The sequence below is a fragment of the Pleurodeles waltl genome, chromosome 1_1 (assembly GCF_031143425.1).
Source record: "Pleurodeles waltl isolate 20211129_DDA chromosome 1_1, aPleWal1.hap1.20221129, whole genome shotgun sequence".
Classification (NCBI taxonomy): Eukaryota; Metazoa; Chordata; class Amphibia; order Caudata; family Salamandridae; genus Pleurodeles; species Pleurodeles waltl.
The window spans coordinates 205,876,915-205,891,570 of NC_090436.1; the positions used below are offsets into that span (position 1 = coordinate 205,876,915).

Sequence of the window (14,656 nt, forward strand, 5' to 3'; positions counted from 1 at the left end):
GAATCCATCCCAGACCTGCCACACGATGTATACTTTTGTAATTTTTCTGTAACATCCCTTATCAACATGAGATAAGCATGGCAAAGTCCTATTTACTGGATCGTTTATCTATTCAATTACATCATGGGTGCTGCATGTATTACAGTAGTCTAGTGTTGAGAGTAACACCTTCGGCCAGACCTGGCGTTTAACCAACTCTGTGCATGCCGGGTTTGCCATCATATATTTAGAATGGGAGAAGTGAAAAAAAGGCCACAGAATGTAAAGCGTTTTTGGCCAGGGCACCAGGATTGATGCTGTCAAACCTGATATGGGGCCATAATGCGGCCACCTATTTAGCAAAGTGCGTGTATAAAGTTAAATCTTCACTTGTAAAGTTGGGCCAAGGTGGCAGACCTCGCAGTTGGCAAAAACTTGCGCATTTTGACATTTCTAACTCTTCTCTGTGAAAAAAAATATGAAAAAGAGTTGTCTGATGCACAGAATCATTTGCATTTGTAAAGCCAGTGCTCGTGCAATTGACCTTGCAAGTACAAATACAAAATCCCTATTCACAATGCACAAAAGTGCATAGTGATTCATAATTTGCATTACGACTTGGAATGCAGGAACTGCAAAACCACATGAGTAACAAGAGCAAGGGGACAGCCAATGGGGCATTTTAACTCCCTGCAATTTGTAAAGGAATGGGAAAATGCTTCCAACCTCTGTTGCGGTTGCAGAGCATGGAATGTGTGTGACTTGTCATTGGTTGCTGTGCATCCTCTCCGTAGTTCCCTGTTCCCTGCTGCTCAGCCAGTATGTGTGTGAGGTCACAGAATGTTGAGGAGTGCCTGGTTGGTGAATGTCAATTTGTGAGAGTGGGCTGAGCAGCAAGGATGCTGGTCCTGATGGGGCAGTACTTGTAACCTGTAACTAAGCTGAATAGACCTATATCTTATCACCAACAAAAGATCAATTGTTATTAACAACAGAACGGGTAGTGCCTGCTGAGGACAGGTGATCACCATTCAGTAAGCGTATGATGTCAGTAGTTGACAGCTTACTCTCTGGTTGTGCAGGCTGTAAATATAGAGAGGTGATGTGAGCAGTGCCACATCCCGCTGCATTTATAATGTCGTACTGTTTGTGGCACTGTGATCTTGATGCCTCCAAAGGGGAGGGGGCGAATGGTAGCATTTCAGGCTCACTAGAAACCCACAATGTGCAATAAAGGTCTGCCATCAATGCAAGTTTCTATTCCAGCATTTGCTACTTTTTTCAAGATGTCACAATAAGATTCCTCCCTCAATTATATTCATGAGGTGGGCATGGTTTGTGCGTCCTATGTGCTACGAAGATAGAGGCAGTCCAGATATTACACTCTAACCAGCCTTTTACGGATCAGAACCTTCCCCCCCCCCTCAAAGTACTTTACATGCATATGTCTCCCTATAAAAATAAATAAAAACTGACATAAAAAACTTCGCAAAGTTGCCTAACTCCTGTTTGTGGTTTTTCTTGGGCCATTGTTGGTGTTAAGTACTTTTGGCAAAGGAAGGGAGATAGCAGAGTCTGTTAAAAAAAACCCTGCGACCTGCCAGCCTGTATCTCATTTGTTCAAACTCTAGTCTTTCATTTCTGACATGATATACAAATCATTAGTCAGCTACTCACAATGCCCTCTCAGAAGGGCCCTGTGTATTACAAACAAACTGGCCACAAGTCAGGAAATCAGGTACTGGTATGAAGAAACAGGAGTGCCCAGCATCCCTAATGCTAGCTAACAGCAAATGGTTTCCATTTTCAGAAGTGTGTAAAACCCTGGGTCCAATGTGCTAAATGGTGGTTGCAATTTGTGACCTGTATAGAATTTTACAAACTGACCCATGTAATAATAGGATGGTTTATAATAATAAGATCTACCTCCTGAATACTAATAAGGCAGGACCCAAACTGTGACTGACTCTGATTGGTGGCCATCACAGGGATGGTAGCTCGCTAGGTTTAGCACACCACCATTTCCTTTTACAAAAGTAAACTAGTTTTTAATGCAGCCTGTTTTCCTTGAAGAAAACAGTGCTGCAATGAAAACAAAGAAGTTTACTATAGTTAATAGTTGGTACTGGTTCGCTTTCCTGGAAAACTGCCTACTGCCCAACCAATCTTTTTTTAATAATTTTCACAGAGAGGAAGGTGTCCCATAGGGACTCCTTTCCTTTTCGGAGTGGCTTGCCACCTCAACTTAGGAGTCAGTAATTTTTAAATATTATTCAACTTAATTTCAGTTGCAAAACAATGATACATGTCAACACGATTCCGTGTTTAGAAGGGACGCCTGCAACAGGCCCCTACCAAATGCTTAATTAGTATGTGGCCACAATCACGATTAGTACATTAAAAACACATTTTCGTGGTTGCAAATTCGTAATTGATGCATTTGAGACTATAAAAATACTTGGTGCATCTGGCCACTGGTGCCTTAGAGACACAGACAATGAACATAAATCTGCCCCTCTCTTCTGCCACCTCTCCAAATGCTCTTCCGAGTGTAACATCAAGTGATATCTGCACAGGCTCAGTTTTTCTCAAACAGGCAGAAACGGCTGTAGTCGAATGTGAACATCTAACAAGCACATCCAGCCACATTACCAAGACACAAAGCATTCTACAGCAAGCAGTCACAAGGATGGCTTACAATACATTCATTCCTGTGACTCCCGGTGGTTAGGGGGATCAGTACCCCTTGATTTGCACTTGGAAGTAGAGCAAATGGCACCATTTTTACTCACAAATTCCAGCTCTTGTAGGAGAGGTCAGACTTCCTGACACAGGGTCAAACACAGATGGCATATCCTTCTACCCCACTCTCAGCACAACATAAGTCTTCACGCATGGTCAAACACAAACACCATTTCTTCTGGCAGCCCACCCCTCCTGCACACTTCTTTGCAAATTATCACATGCAAGCAGGATTTCTTCTGGCAGAGATTACACCCACTGTCCTATGCATCGATATCTAAGGAGATGGCTGTTTGTAGGCCGCTAGCAGTAGAAAGAACACCACACCAGATGTCAGTGAGGCACTTGTTACAGTGGAGTGATCCTGGAAGAATCTCATGTTTAGGCAGCTGCTTTATACCTGGTTCACAAGATGTACACTGAAGGAATCTGGACATGTCTTCAGCAAGTTCCATGCAAACAAGCACCTGTTTCTGAAATCCACAGGACGATATAAAACATGCTCGAAGCATCTCCAGATGTGCTACAGTGAAAACTTTATGAATATGGTAAAAGAAGGCTTATGGGCATCTCCGAACAGCTGCAGTAGAAATCTTTGAGAATAAAGCAAAGAGCCAACCCCACAAAAAAGTGACTGGTGGAAAACCTGAATTAAACTCGACCACTTCGTATTACTCTGGGACAAATGTACTATATCGTGGTCAGAAATAGGCGCCTGAAGTGTTTCCTCTAAGGACATCCACACCAATTAGTTTCACAATTCACCTACAGACATCTTCCTTCAAAGCAAAGGTCAGCAAAGAGGAGCTTTCTATTCTGATAGAAGAAATTTCAGACAAATACTTCCATGTACCAGATAAAAACACTACTGCTTTTGACGCATTTCCGATCACACTTAGAAGTAGTATTGTGTCTAATAAATCGCCCATACATAGTTATTTAATTTAACAAAATACAAAACTTTGTAAACTTATAAAACATTACATATCAAAGTAAAATACAGTGTCGTACATTTTATAATTGACATATCGCTTAATAGTACTATTCATGTATTTATATATTAATGAGTGCACTCTGATTTACCAGCCAATCACCATCTTAATAACATAACAGCAACACATAACAGAGTATGTCATGTATCGACAGCCAGGGTGACGTGTGGCTAACACTGACGTAAGCCTGTGACTCCTTGCCCATGGCATGGCCATGATGGTCTGCTGTAGGCTTGTGCCAGGGGTTAGGGAGTTCAGTTCTGTATATTGTGATGGAGCAGGAATGCCCTCGGGGATCCCAAATGTTTTTAGTTGGTGATACACTAGGATAGAAATCCGAACTTTCATTGCTATGTATATGGTCATTGATTAATATTTATAATACCAATAATGACTAGCCACATTTGAAATTGAACTGTCCCATGAATAAAAATGCAGTATTCAGTACACAGCCGATGGGTAAAAGCTCATTCGACCAGTCTAGGAAGAATGAAGGGCTGATTTAGCAGGGGAGGCTGACCTTAAATCCTGCAGATTACGCAAAGCCCAGTGACCAGTAGTTCTCAGAGTACCGGCTGACCCACTACTTCAGGTCTGGTAGTCAATCACCAAGCCATTCCTATTAAAGCACACCATTTTTTGGGCTTCCTTATCACATGTAGGTTTCAAGGGGGGTAGCTTTGTCAGTAATATTGAGAGGTGAGGGCTTCAGATTTTCCAACGAACAGGCTGGCATATAATGGTAAAACACAATATATGGCATGCAGGTATCAGGGGAGGAATCTAATGGGCAGCTGAAAGAAGTGCTTAATTTGTAAATAAAAACGTGTCGGTGTCCAAAGCCCTCCTCTTAAACACAAGCCCTCCTCTTAAACATGCAGCTTCTGCATTTAAATGTGCAAACACGGAATACTGAGGCAGCTAATCCGTAAACCACCTGGGGCCTCTTCAATCCATTTGCAGCCCCTCCTTGCCCCTTCAGCTCACTCCTGCAGCTTTCTGCTTTCTCCCTTTGTGACGCTTTTTAATTTTTTTCTTCCTCCGTCTTTCCCAAATGTGTCTTTTGCTTGCAGTAAATACTTGAGGCAGAAAATTAAGCGCCGGCCCTCAAAAATAAGTGCTGGTGCTCCGCACCGGAAATAACAAGCACAAATTAAGCACTGGCTGGAAGGAAGAGAAGTGTGGTCTGGTAGGTGGTCTAAGTGACAAAACATAATATTTTGTACCATAACCAACATTTTTAGGACTTTCAAAACAGAGGAGAGAGTGTATGTATGTTTTTTGTCGCTATGTATGTAAAAACATTCTAGTGAAATCTGCTAGACAGCTCACCAGACCCGACTGAAAGCACCTGTACCCAACTAATTACCAGAAAATACATGTTTAAGGAGGTGGTGTGTACCACCCCCAAACAACCCCCTGAAGCTACGCCCTTGATAGGTTTGTCTCAGGGTTCCGGCTGTGTGATTAAACAGATGCTTTTTCAAACAGCTCTGAGCAGGCACATTTACCTTGTGTTAAACAAGGCTCTGTCTTGGCCTCCTCAAGCCTGGGCTATTTTTATGTCGGAACATTGAGTTTTGTTTCTGACAGCGTTATTTTACTGAACCACTTCCAACAAAAACCTCCCTCAGCCCTTTGAACAGTCATTATCGCGACGCTGCTTTGTAGCAAAGAATCAGAAATGTCAGTGCACGTGGTCGTGCACAAAAAATGAAAAGCTGTATAATTCTCTTTCATGCAGTCTCTACTCATTGTTGAAGCTGGCCGTGCAACCTTCGCTGAGTGATTAACATATAAGTTGTTTTATTTGGTTGGCTCGCAGGGCTAACTAGGCAGTTAAAAACTCCATTACATTCAGCTGAAGATAATTAACAGTACGCAGTGTCAAAGTCAATAGGTGTGGCCTTGGCAAACTCTGGAATGGATCATTTGTTGTGTTTCACTTGAAGCAAATGCCGCAAAAGGAAAACCAAAAATAAGACCAAAATGATGGCTGCCACGTGCCCGCATGATTAAATGGCATCTAAAAAACAATCACTGATGTGGCTGTTTCACTGGTGATTTTTTTTAAATACCAAAACTTTCAGTTGTGCCACGTGTATTATTATTATTAGTAGTAGTAGTTGTAGTAATAGTGGTAGTAGTATTTGTGAAGGAGGCAAGACTACACACCCACTTAAACCATAGACAGTTTCAATGTTACTTAAACACTTTTTTTTAATTTTAAACCCCCAATCTTTTTGACCAAGATACGCCCCTGAGTTGAAATAGCCACCCTAAGAGACACAAGCACCTCAGTCAGTGTGATTGGAAAAAGCACACGTTTTTGGACTCCCAGTATTAACAATGCACGTCAGTCACACTTCTTTCCTTATGATGGCACATAAACTGTATTGGTGTCACAGCTTGATGATGTGCTAGGTACCACATATGAAGGTGATCTCTCCCTTCTGATCCTGCTGTATCTGTAGGCAACCCTCAACACGGTGGACTTCAACCCTCATGTTCTCTAGACTGAGGTCCGAGGCCACTGTGAAAGACAAGCTGAATAGGTTCTCTCTCATCAGGCAAGACACAAAGGGTACAAATCCGTCCTTTTCAATCATCCAAAGTGGAGGGGAAGTGCTACTTGCCTCATCAACCACCACCATCTCTACTCCTATTTAACATCTTTATCTGGCCTCTTTTTTTGGCAACATCAGGGCTAGAAGGCTGATTGATGTTCAATTACAATGATGACGATAGACAATCTATGTTCATATTAAAAGCCGTGATTATGACTTTTCCAACTTAAAAGCCAAAAAGAGGGCTGGAAAGCAGGACGATGAAACAAAGTTACTTGATGCTAAACTGAGGCAAAACAGAAGTACAACTCATAGGGTTGGGTCACAATCTTTGGGCTTCAAAAACCCCATGAAACCACTAAACTTGTTACATTTCAGATCAAATTTACCAATACTCAATGGTACCTTTTTATTATTTGAGACCCCAACCTAAATTTTGAAGGTAGTGATTTACTTATTCTTTTTCTGAGCAAGACAACTGAAAGAAAATAACCTCTATGTGAATGAAAAATACCACAAACGCGTACTTGGTTCTCTGATAAATTCCAAACTCAAACTCAACTACACCGTTACCATATTGGGAGGTGTCACAGAGTGCTAGATTAAACAACTCTACTTTGCAGAAAAATGGCAGCAAGAATGGGTTTGAAACAATTAAAAATGGGGAGCATTATGGAAGGTTTGGCCTTTTTTCAGTTGCGTCTGGTTGCCATAATCACCACACGTCTATTTTTTTGTACCTATGGGAAAACTTCAGTGGTAGATTTCTATACGGACAATTCGATCAAGCAGTCTCTGTAGATTCCATGTTCTAGAATGCAACGAAAGGAGACTACACAGTTTTTGTATTGAGGCCTCAATTTTTTTATTCATTGCCAGAGAATATATCCGACAGCTGTCCTACTTGACAAAGTTCCAAAGGGCTCTAAACCCTGCTTTTTTATCTCTAGTTGCTATTGGGTGTTCTTTTTATTAACTGTACAGACATCCACTGCATGTTTTTCTTATATAATTTTATACATGCCAGAGACACCTAATTCAGTACATAGCATTACATACACATACTAAAATAAGGTTAAAATAACCACAAAATGGCACTACATAACGCATAGGTATTATACCTTAATATTATTAGTATGACAGTATAGTCACCGAAAGGCAACACAAAGCGTATTACAAAACTACTGAAAAATAAATGCAATAAAAATAAAGGATAATGACTGAAAATTGTTGTTATTGTTATTATATAGCTTACAACCGGCCACTAATATTTTATTGGAACTCATTCAGTGACTTTCCAAATGGTTGCCAGATTACCATCACAAAACAAAGTCTGAATGTACACGTGGGTGGTGGATTTGAAAGATGAAGCTGCAGGGGTGACCGAAGATTGTATGTTTATATATATATGTGATATTTCGATTGTGCACAACTAGCCAGAAGACAGCGGGAGCACTGTACATGGTTGAAGACAAGCATAAATTCAACGAGTAGAAGAGGAAGCTGGCTTATGGAGCCTAATACATTGTGATTTAGAGCTCTTTAAAGAGATGCTTCCTCAACCCTTTCCTAAACTGGAGCAGTACTTGGGGTCCTGATGGATACAAAGATGTTCTTCCAGATCTTAGGTGCATGGATGGCAGAGGCCTAAAGCCTTGTTACCTAGCACACACCCTGAAAACTATTTCATATTATTATCCACCATATTATCGACTTGGAATGAATAAATGATGAGGGAACTGTGCCAGTATCCAAATCTATCACCCGCACATCTTTGGTAGGCGCACAACCCCCTGAGCTGTTCTACAGTAGAATACAGGGTTACCACCCCTGTACGGTAAAGTAGCCAGGAGAGCAGGGAATGCCTCTTAATCGCTGTGACATGCATGAGGTTTGATATGCCGAAATAGAGGCTCATCGCCTTTTGTAACGTCTTCAAACTAACATGTTTGAAAAAGTTTAGATGTTGGTCTTTAATATTAGCGTGCCAAATCAAGTATAGAAATTACCATATTAGTCTTCAATTATCACTAAATTCTTTAATCAGGCAGGGCTGACTTAAAAAAAGAAATTTAGAGTCAGGAAGGGCCCATCTTCCTTTGATTTTGGGATTTTCTGTCAAAATTTACTAGACCAGTGTGGTTTCCTTAAATGCCCATACAATGTCGGAAGAGGACGAGACTGGGGATGCTTAAAGAAGTCATTACCGACATATAAAGCAGGTGTTCTGAAGAGAAACGGAAACTCGGGAAGTATGGGGTCAAATACATGTCCCAGATGTTCTGCTTATGGCTTTAAATGCTTTAATCACCCTCATTTCCCAGATCTACAACCTGTGTAAAGAAGCATTGTCGCCACTGCTGCAGCTGAACCAGTATACGCCATCTCACTCAACAGTAGACGACCAGAAATCACGATCACACCTTTGTGACCGCCGGGAGTGTCGCATTTGGACGACAATTGAATATAACCAATGTTCTCTGTTCTCCAGTGTCTATTAAGGAATTCACAATTTTGTATCAGTTGTGGAAACATATACACACCATGGCGCTACAAATGGACAGGCTCTCTGGCTTCATTTCTGAACAATAACAAATCCTTGTACAACAAAGCTAAAAACAGAAATAACCTCCATGGAAGCAATCCCAAATCTACTCCGGTGGGAGGACAAGAGACCGAACAATACCCATGTTTAATTGAGGTCCAAAGAAAGTTAATTGTGCTTATGCACAATTTTTTCATGAATCGCTCATGCTGTTTTCGTAATTAATGAAAAACAAGAAATGACAAAGCCAACAGGTGTCGCTTTGGGAACCACTGACTTTGCCAATGGCCTTTAGCAATGCTGGACAACATCCCCTGATGCTGTGCAGCATGACAAAGAAACAAAACGGTGCCATTTTTAAGGCATTTTTAGGGCATGGTGCAAGCCCCTCTATGTTGTTGATAAGCTGACAACGTCTTTCGACTCAACCTAAAAAGGGTTTGACTGAGGCCCCACTTGACTGCATTGCCTGCCCGTGCATTGTTACTAGAGGATTTTATGCATACTTATTACACAAGAACAAAATGATGAATACAAAAAGACTGATAACTTCAACAAGAATATATATCCTAACAGCCACTTCCAATGTGTTTGTCCTTTGTTAGGCCTTCCTCCTAGGGGCAAGGGTGAGTAGAGTAGATGCATTTGACTGGTCAATCTGACAGTCTCAATAAGGTGCCCTAGGTCAAATCTCTGAAGGATTCTGCTTCATGTGGACATCTTGCATAAGCAGGAGGTTCTCACAGAACAACTAACTACCTGGAGGTACTATATCAAAATAATGTGTCAGAAGAAACACGGGGGCATTGGATTAATCGCTTTATCATATACTTTGCATAATGCTTTCTATTTTGAGTGACATAAATCTTTCCGGCCAAAACTCAAAACCAGACACGTATGAGCCCAAAAAACACTCACACAGAAAGAAGATGTGGTTACGGGATCTGGCAACAAGAGGTCAGAGAAGTAGATTAATAAACTGCAGAACACATTATCGGTCAAGAACATTATTCAGTCACTCCTGCGCTGAGAATGTGCGAAGCGAGAAAGCCTGCAGCTGCCTGCATGCTCTTTTAGAGAATGCACAGTGTTTTTAAACATGATCCTTGCGCACTAGTATAGCATCTGTCAGCAGGCCCCTGTTTAAAGGCAGACATAAAGAAAACACTTTGGACAACAGCTGCAGATTGGTAAATAACAAGCAACTTGATCAACGGAGGGTGCAAAATGTGCTATGCCATGGGCCAAGCTGCCTATGTCATAGTAGATTTTATTCTTATGGTGGATGGGGTCCGGACACAGACAACAGGAGGGAGGGTCGTAAGAAACAACACAGACAACAGGAGTGTTGAAGGTGGGAAGGAAGAAGCAACATGGAAGAAGCAACTCGGACATTGAGGAAGAAGAAAACAATAGTACGTGAATCACAGTGCATGCAGCAGAAGGGCACTAATCAAAATTAAGCCATCGGTACTTGGTTTATGCTCCACATGAAAGAAGAGGAAGTGAAACTGACACCAGCTGGCCAGTTAGGGAGCGGCAAATAAGTGTGACATGAAGCCAAAGAATGGTAAGCAATGAGCAGGCTCTTAACCCTTTGTACTAAACAATATCTCTGTTTACTGTTTAAGGCCTTGTTGCCAATTATTGTCGTATTGCTTTTGATGTACTGTGTTTTTCAGTTAGTAATAGCATCCTGTAAAAGAGTTACTGCCAAGGTAAGGATGGAAGTTCACAGTAAAATTGCCAGCACGGGTAACAGATGCCATGAGGACAATAAATCAGCTGATACCGAGTGTAGATTCAGGGTCAGAGGAAATAGTTTAATTATCAACTAGAGGGGGAATGTTATGAAAAATATAAAATGCAAGGAAATCTCACCACCACAGACATCAGCAGAAAGTGTTGTAGAACTGTATGTAATTAAAGAACAGTACAAGCGTAAGTTGCATAAGGACAAAGAGGAGGTGAGAGTTCATAGGAAAGCAGAACACAAGATCAGCATGAACAGGAAAACATGATTAACAAAGCCTTGAAGAATTTACGGTCACAGCACACAAGCACGTACCCCGACTTTCACTATTAGCAGAGACGCTGTTCGGAAAATATGTGGTAAAAGGTAGTTTTAGTCAGCAAGTGCAGGAAGTGAGATAAGAAATCCTGGGACCAGAGCAAGGGAACACTCACACACTCAGAAAGGGAAGGTTAAAATTAGGTTAGTTTCAAAGTTTTGTCAGGGCCACAAGATAATGAGTACTGAGAGGGGAAGGACAAGAGTTCAATGATGCAAGTGATGTGGTGTTTATGTGGAAATATATCAGCAACTTGTCTTATTCCGTGACTTGTTTATTGCTTTTTTAAGATAACATGCATGAAGTCAATGTTGTTTTGAGTATAAAAGGAGCCGCCTGCAAGCAGTACTTTGAGATCAGCTTCAGCTCCACGGGGTTGACTGACCTCCTGGCCATATTGTGATTAAACCTATATTGTATTGCTAACAGAATTGTGTCTTTCTTTTTTCCTAATCAACATTTCACGAGCCAGCCAGGGGTCCAGTTTGCCTTCACAGAATGCTGTTGATGGAGAACCACCTCCCCTTACTGAATAGATTACTGCACAGAAAATAAGGTAATCGGACATCCCGTTTAAGTAAAGATCTGCCTATTCACACTGGCAGGTAGGCTCCCTGGTTGCTGTCATACAGTTAAGGACAACTCTGACTTCTTAACTTAAAATTTGTAATTGCATGCTTCTTTGGCAATAACAATGTGGAAGATTAAAGAAAGACATGCATGATTGTTTGGATACTTCCTAATGCTATAATGTATTTAGGAAAATAAATGTGGTAATCACAGTTCCAGCTGGATGATAGAGATAATCCCAGTTCCAGTTGGACGAAAATAAATTGATAGTGTATTACTGAGGGGTTTTCACTTGGAAGGTGACTGAGGCTGGGAGCCCAGTGTGTGGTGGCTTCTAACGTTTTGGTAAGAAGACAATAGAAAGGCTGATGTCATCAGACTGTGCTCTAAGCATGGTCAGACATTAAGTTCACTGACCATGAAAAAGTGACCTGATTGTAAGGCAGCCCAGTTAGATCTGGAAGCATAGATGAGTAGCGAGTTGAAGACCAGGCAACCAGTGTTTAATCTGATGTTTTGGTAAGGAGACAGTCACATGGCCAGAGACGGCAGGGTGTATTGTGAGCAAGGTCAGACACCCAACTCTCAAGTTCCCAGATTTAAGACACTTAGGAGGCGTCTTTATGGGAAGACCAACCAAGGCTGAGGCATCAGTGTGAGTCTGACGTTTTGGTAAGGAGACAACCAGATGGTTGCTGTCAACTGACTTTACCCTCAGCACTGTCAGACCCTTGGTTGTAAAATCAGAGAAGGGCACTAGTTTATAAATGGATATCCCCCCATGAGTAAGGATGATGTCACAAAATTGTATAGTACATCATAACCATAAGAGAGACAGGGTTACTGAGTCCCCTACACCAGATATTTGTCTCAGTACCAACAACATCTCCCCATTAGAGAGATAGCAAGACTTTGAATTAATATTCCATGTTGAATTCCCCAGATATAAAAGGGTTAAGGTAGCTCCCACACCCCGGTAACGGGAAACATCCTTTTTTACGACTTTCTTTTTACGAAAGTCGTGGTTAACGAAAGCGCAACAACGCTTTTTTTAACCACGACTCCGTTATTTTGTGCCTTAACTACGTATGTTCTGAACAACGAACATGCGTGGTTAAGGTAGAAAGAAGGGAGTTGGCGAAGGAGGACGACGCAGGTGAGAAGGGGTCGACTAAGGTAAGTGGTGGGTTTAGGTTTTGGGGAGGGGGTCAGTGGGTGGGGGGTTTTAGGTTTTGGGGTGGGGTTGGGGGGTAGGGTGTTTTTGGTTTTGGGGAGGGGGTGGGGGGTCAGGGGGTTTTAGGTTTTGGGGTGGGGTTGGGGGGGGGGCGTTTTTGGTTTTGGGGAGGGGGTGGGGGGTAATGGGGTTTTAGGTTTTTGGGATGGGGTGTTTTTGGTTTTGGGGAGGGGGTGGGGGGTTAGGGGGTTTTAGGTTTTGGGGGGTGGGGCGTTATTGGTTTTGGGGAGGGGGTTTTAGGTTTTGGGGTGGGGTTGGGGGGTGGGGCGTTTTTGGTTTTGGGGAGGGGGTGGAGGGTCAGGGGGTTTTAGGTTTTGGGGTGGGGTTGGGGGGGTGGGGCGTTTTGGGGAGGGGGTGGGGGGTCAGGGGGTTTTAGGTTTTGGGGTGGGGTTGGGGGAGTGGGGTGAGGGATGTAGGGTGAATGGTGCCTATTACTAATGCTTTTATCAGGAATGCCTTTACAACGAAATATCGTTGTTAAGGCATTCGTGGTAAAATCAGTAGTAGTAAGAACGAGGTCAGTGTTCCGACCTCGTTGTTAAGGCAGTAGTTGTTTTTAAAGTCGGTGTTCCGTCGTACAATCCCGGTAACAGGTACAGGTTGCAAACTAGATCTAGATAAACTTGAAACTGAGGTATAAAACAATTGTTGTTACAGTGCAATGGGTTGTTTTCGTAAAATGTTTTGTTATATGTTTAAGTGTTTAACAGAAGTACTGTGGGTAAGCCTCAGCTGATGACACACTCACAATAAAGTCCAAAACCATGTAGCCAAAAGCCATACATCCAGGGGGATTAAATGGGTGGAGCCTATTTCCTACAATATACATGCTTATGGGTTTGCATGAAAGTTTGAAATAGGTCCTGCTCTAATGGAACTAAGCCTCAAATACAGAAGAGATTCCCAGCTGGATTCTCTTAGAGAGCAAAACATTCCTTCTCCCTTCATTGTAACATCTATGGCATTAGGCATGGGATTTGTCCACAGAACCCATTTATCTCTTTTCTGGAAGCATTGTCCAATAAACTGCAACCAAAGAGATATCCACTCATACTCAAGCGATAAAATGCCAAACATAACTCAGCTAAGTTATCTTGAGGAGGTCACCAAAATCTACTAGGTACATCTAGTGCTGAACAGCTCCCTGTTGCACAGTACCTCCGAACCACTGCTTCTGTGCACTGGGGCACAGCATATATGTTTTTTCATGATGTCTTGAACAACAGGAATTCTGCAATTCTGCAACAGCAACGCTTTTCTCCATAGTTTTCAGATTTTAACAAAACAAATTGTTTGTAATTCGAATAGATCAAAATTAACTAAAAACACACATATACCAAAATGAGCTGCTTAATTTGCCTTCTCCTGCCACGTAATTCAATTAACCTTACTTTATAATCTAGTCCTCTCCTGTCACATAATTCCATTGACCAGGGCCATAACAGCCTCACCTACCAAAACAAAACCTCCCATAGTTCATCGTCAACTAGTCTGCACCAGGGTTCTACAGGCCCAAATACCAGCCCTCACGGCTAATGCACCATGCATTGAAATTATTGTGGGTCTCAGCGATGCCCTCCACCTAGCCACATGAAAAGCAAATTTATGAGACTTTGAGGATATTTTTTCCATTTGTATTTAGCTAAATCATCATGTGTTCAAGTTTTCACCCTATATATTGTAGTTTGATTGTTTACAAAGGAATGTATGCCACTAAAGGTGTCATACATAATATTTTGATAAACTCTGGATGCCTTATGTGATGTTTGCAAACTTATGCAATACCAGAAGTTAAGTGGAAGGCCTGCACCCATGCGCTGCCCATCCTATTGCCACTCAGGACCTTCCAATTAGACTTGATAATTATACTTTGCAACACCTGGGAGACTCTTTTTTTTAATAATCTGGTGCTGACAGGTAAAACATAAATATGTTGTTATTGTAAAATCATAGTC

At 41.8% G+C, this 14,656-nt stretch overlaps 1 protein-coding gene and 1 long non-coding RNA gene across 3 annotated transcripts in view; one reads left to right on the top strand and one right to left on the bottom strand.

The window, feature by feature from the left end:
* PRLR (prolactin receptor) overlaps positions 1 to 14,656 on the bottom strand; it is a 450,951-nt gene that overhangs the window by 133,547 nt on the left and 302,748 nt on the right. The window lies entirely within an intron of this gene.
* Positions 1 to 14,656, top strand: part of LOC138282856 (uncharacterized) — a 103,897-nt gene that overhangs the window by 64,570 nt on the left and 24,671 nt on the right. Inside the window, exon 2 of the long non-coding RNA XR_011201013.1 lies at positions 11,370 to 11,453. This is a non-coding gene — a long non-coding RNA (uncharacterized lncRNA). The remainder of the gene's footprint in view (positions 1 to 11,369; positions 11,454 to 14,656) is intronic.